Below are 5,030 nucleotides of genomic sequence, written 5' to 3' on the forward strand. Positions count from 1 at the left end.
ATGAGAGGAAGCATATGATTCATCATTTCTTAGACATGTTGATGAAGTGTTTGAGGAGTGCATTTTAGATGTTATTGAACCTGCAATGAGCAAATTCAAAATACTACAGGGTAAATGCTAATAACAAAAAGGGAACAGGTCAAATAGGTTGAAATTGGCTCAAAACCTATTTTTAATGCATAGAGCCTCATAATTGGTTTTATTCAAAGATTAAGATATTATAATAATACCATTTTCGTGATCATCCTCAACACATGATTTAATCTCCTAAATTTTAAAAGGATTTGATGATTGTTTTGGTCGGCCAACCCAATGCAGCCTACCCCGTTTTACATGTACTAAAAATGATTCGTTTCGACCCGGATTGGCATGTGTACGGTTTTGGATTGCTTTAAAAACTGTTGATCTGATTATTTGTAAGTTGGGGTTCAAAGTAGTTTGTTCTGGTGTCCAATTGCTTATGTCAAATGGAAATAAGCAGACAAGATAAGCAGTTTCATAAGTCATTCCTAATCAATGTTAAATTACTGGTTACAAGGGTTGTACAGAACTGAATATTATGCCACTTAACTACTTTCAACCACTTCTGTGAGTAGACATGATACAGTTGCTCTTATTAGTATCTTTGTACAATTATAAGGAGCACGTTTTTTAGTTTCCGATTATAACTACCACAATTACTACTTTTCTAAAGTTGGCCTAAAATGGTAGAGTTGGGAAAGTTGGAGCTTTCTCCAAGTGAGATACAGTTTTAAGTTACGAGGTCAAAGAGAGCTGTTTTTCAACCTGAAGATAGTGAACTCTTTGAGCTTAATTAGTAGGGAAAATGTGATGTAGTCATAAAGCTCGAGACACAATTCAACATAAATTTCCTAACATAGCTGTTGAGTGCCTCAAGTATGGGTTAGATATATACCCGTGACTCGATTCATATGGTTCCTGCTACTCATTACCTGTGTGGTGGGGTTCAGGCTGTGCTTCAATGGGAGTGGACTTTATGTTCAGGTGAGACTTTCTACTCATATATCTTTTTTCGCGCATTTCCGGTCTACCCAACCACTTTTATGTACATTTTCCGAAACTTCTGATCAAATAGTCAATGCATTAGATGGTATTTTATACGTTACTAATTTATATTAAATATGTTGCTTTTTATGGGTTCATGCCCTTTTAGTTGGGGTTCTCTAAATTAAAAGCATAACATCATTTACACATAATAGTTTTAGTAGAGTTTATTCTTGGTTTTTCAACTGAAATCCATGTAAGCTTAAATTTAAGGTTAACCAATATTTAACAAGATGTAGTTTAAAACTTTGATTTCAAATTCGGTAAGGTGTTGTATTTTGGTTTATTTTTGCTCAAAACGAACTAATATAAAAAAGTCTGGTGATTATTAATTAAGTTCGGGTCCTGCATAACATTTTAAAAAAATGTCTTACTTTTGTTCATTAAACACCCTTAACTTTTTTTCTTTTTTCAAAAATGCCCTTTCTAATAAAAAAATTCTTTTAGAAAACCCTTGATATCACCTTCACCTTATTTTATATGAGCATGCAATTTCTTTTGTAGTTATGTGGTGATGACGCTTCTGAAGGTGTGTTTGTCGGGGCCTTTCTCTCCATGTCATCAACAGCAGTGGTAGTTATATATATCATAATTGAACATTCAAGCCATTTATTGAATTTTTTATTTTAAAAATGTCTTGGTATAGCATAGGTTTTGAAGTTTCTGATGGAAAAGAATAGTATTAGCACTCTCTATGGGCAGGTCACTATTGGTACCCTTATTTTGCAAGTAAGTTTCTTCTTTATTTTATTCGGTGAAGTGGTAATAGAAAAGACAACAATTAAGGTGGCATTCTAGAGAGTTTAGATTCATTTGTCAATGGGTTAATTCGGATTATGTTTTATTTATGGGTCAAACGTGTAACAAAACCTAAAAAGGGAACATGCCAATGGGTTGATTGTTCAACGTGTACTTCTGATGCATGAAACCTCCTAAATGGTTTTAGGCAACAAAATTAATTTCTTAATGAAATAATATATTCTTTGTAATCGCATTTTACACACTTAGCGGGTGTTTGGGTTAACTTTTTGTAAGGAGCCTCATAGCTTATTGTATTATGATAAAGCTCATTAGTGTTTTTTTGTCCACATTACTATTTTAGTTCGGGTAAGTGCTATCAAGTTAACGTAGCTTAATTATATACGGAAGCTGATACATCAGAGGTAAGTGTTATCAAGTTATGGTAAGTGCTATCAAGTTAAGGTAGCTTAATTATATATAGGTATTACATTTTCTATTACTTGATAATTTATAGATTAACTATTTATGTTGTTTTCGGGTTGATTTGAAGCAATGTTGTAAAAAGTTGTGGTTTATAGTTGGTTTTTAATGTATTTTGTAGTTATTTAACCTGTTATGTTTAATTACAATAGCTTGAATAAAATACTGATTCTTTTTTTTTTTTGTATCATCAAGCAATTTAGGAGGTTCCGACCTCTTGATTAGGACTAACGATGACGTTCAACTGACCAACATTTTACAACCAAATTTTATAGCTCTAAATGTTTGCCAGTCATCAATAAAAAGGTGAAACCATGAATTTTTGATAATTTGTCTTGCGTTTATATGAATCATTTCGGTTATGCTATTGAACGTTTTGTGATTTTTATACCTATGTAATTTGTTTCCATTTTTAGTGTATTATGCTTGAAGCTCTGGATGAGAGGAGTTCTAGGGTGGAGCTGATAGAGAAAGAGAAAGTCGAGAGGTTATAACATGCGTAATAAATTATATGCTTTTTTCTTCATTTTGTGATATCGTTTAATGATTAACATGATGTACATACTCAGAGTGTAGAGTGAAGCAGAATATTACATGCTTAAGGAAGCTGTCGTCGTTAAAATGACAAGAAAAAGTTGTAAATCTTGCTTCTGAGGTAAATATTGTGAAGAAGAAAGAAATCTGTCTACTAAATTAGTACTAAGGCATGTTGGCTTTTGTCTCCTATATAACGTTTTCAAAAAAATGTCTTACTTTTGATCACTGACTCATTCAACTTAATAGTCTTAAACTCATTCCACATTGAGGAAAAAAATAATTATTTAACCCGTTTAAGTTATGGGTCGAGATTGCCATATCTACAAAACGGCTTCATCTCATGTTTATTGACATGCGGTTTTAAAAAAAGTTGAAAGTTTACCCGTAATATTATTTTGATATTGAATCTTTCCCAGTTCCCTTTTTGTTGGTGCATTTCTGTCATTCGTGTTTTTTTATCCTGTCATTGAATTTATGACAATCTAAACATAAGTTGAATTGGAATTATGCTTCCAAACTATTACCTCACTAAGGCTTATTGTGTTAACCTGTCTAGAACAAGAATATACTGTTTTTGGGTTAAGATTGTTTTTTCAGTTAGGAGTCCATATGTTCTAAACTGGTAAAATATATACTTTTAATGGGAAAGTCACAAAAAAAAAAACTTATAATGTTGAAATGTAGTGGAAACTGTTACATAGATAAGGTTAAGATTGTTTTATAACGGAGAAAAATGGATGAAGGTATCAATACTTTATGTTATCTTTTCATTCTAAAGTTTTGTTTGGTGTTTTAATATTTGGTACAGAAGGTATCTATCTGGCGACCCTTAGACGTGAAGCCTAACTTTGGAAAGGCCTAGAACAAATGATGATTTACATGGGCTTCAATGCCAATATATATTTCTATACCTTATAATAAAACAAAACAAACTTATGCCATTTGTCCAATTCATAAAAACCTTATTGCCACGTGTCATCTAATTGTATGTCTGAATAATCTTTTGAGCGGCAATGTATTGTAGGTCTTTTGGCATCCCGCTTTTCACTTTCATTTTATCTCAAATAATGAAAGTTTCCATCCTTCTCTCATATTATCTCAAATAATTCTACCAGAGATCCGAATTCCATCTTTCTCTATGATCATCTTCCAAAATATGAATGAGTTTCCATATTTAAGGATCATTGGTTGCATAAACCCTAGATCTATAAATCCATACGTATTCAGTCGTTTCTTCACATCGATTCGGTTGTTAATCGATTTATCAATCATCCTCTGTTTCTTCACATCGATTTGGCTGTTAATCGATTTGTCAAGCATTACTTAAGGTACGATTCTTTCATTTGTATGCATATGTCTCTGGTCTTTAATCTTTGAATATGTTTTTGTATCAATCTCTGATTTTGTATCGATTTTCACTGAGTAACATAAGTAAACATATGAATCTTTTGTGAAGCTTTTGATTTGTATCAATTTTTAGGGCTCTTATATTAGGGTTTTCTTATATTGACTTATTCTGATGTTGTATAAATTTTTAGGGCTTTTTTTGAATATATTTTTGTATCAATCTCTGATTTTGTATCGATTTCCACTGAATAACATAAGTAAACATATGGATCTTTTGTGAAGCTTCTGATTTGTATCAATTTTTAGGGCTCTTATATTAGGGTGTTCTTATATTGACTTATTCTGATGTTGTATAAATTTTTAGGGCTTTTTTTTAATATGTTTTTGTATCAATCTCTGATTTTGTATCGTTTTCCACTGAATAACATAAGTAAACATATGAATCTTTTGTGAAGCTTCTGATTTGTATCAATTTTTAGGGTTCTTATATTAGGGCTTTCTTATATTGACTTATTCGACTGAATGATATAAGTAAACATATGAATCTGTTGTGAAGCTTCTTATTGTGAGCGAATTTATTTGGCCTTTATTTCTGAAATTCAAATCTGAGCATTAAACACTCTGTTTATGTGATATTTAAGGGATTGTTTTATGTGATTTGTTAAATATGTTATTCGTAGCCAACTGTTCAGATATATAAGTCTTATAAATATAAACATGTTGGAAATTGCTTTTATAAAGTAAGTTGCTTTTACTTGGTCACTTTCCTTATCTCATAATAAATCTATAGACGTCCACATAGTGTAAGATTTATTATCTTTAATGTTTATATCACTGTTACTTATTAAAATGCATTAGAT

General features: G+C 31.4%; 1 long non-coding RNA gene across 1 annotated transcript; it reads left to right on the forward strand.

Annotated features, from left to right (window-relative positions):
• The first annotated feature begins 268 nt into the window (after nt 1-268).
• On the forward strand, nt 269-2,952 carry LOC110927903. Its single transcript, XR_002585992.2, has 6 exons — nt 269-1,005; nt 1,570-1,638; nt 1,717-1,794; nt 2,482-2,592; nt 2,703-2,773; nt 2,856-2,952. It is a non-coding gene; the product is annotated as an uncharacterized LOC110927903 (long non-coding RNA).
• Nucleotides 2,953-5,030: the final 2,078 nt, after the last annotated feature.

This window comes from Helianthus annuus, chromosome 3, assembly GCF_002127325.2.
Source record: "Helianthus annuus cultivar XRQ/B chromosome 3, HanXRQr2.0-SUNRISE, whole genome shotgun sequence".
In the NCBI taxonomy this organism is placed as follows: Eukaryota; Viridiplantae; Streptophyta; class Magnoliopsida; order Asterales; family Asteraceae; genus Helianthus; species Helianthus annuus.